Raw genomic sequence first — 341 nt, forward strand, 5'->3', positions numbered from 1 at the left:
CCTCATCCCACCCCCTTGACCTGTCCGTCCTCCCTGGACTGACCTATCCCCTTCCTAACTCCCCACCTACACTCACCTTTACTGGCTCTATCCCCGCCTCTTTGACCTGTCTGTTTCCTCTTCACCTATATTCTCCTCTATCCATCTTCTATCCGCCTCCTCCTCTCTCCCTATTTATTTCAGAACCCCCTTCCCCTCCCCCATTTCTGAAGAAGGGTCTAGGCCTGAAACATCAGCTTTCCTGCTCCTCTGATGCTGCTTGGCCTGCTGTGTTCATCCAGCTCTACACCTTGTTATAGCAAATTCAGGTTGCAAGTTTTCTTCATTTCAATGGCCTCACT

Source organism: Rhincodon typus, chromosome 28 (genome assembly GCF_021869965.1).
Source record: "Rhincodon typus isolate 14 chromosome 28, sRhiTyp1.1, whole genome shotgun sequence".
In the NCBI taxonomy this organism is placed as follows: domain Eukaryota; kingdom Metazoa; phylum Chordata; class Chondrichthyes; order Orectolobiformes; family Rhincodontidae; genus Rhincodon; species Rhincodon typus.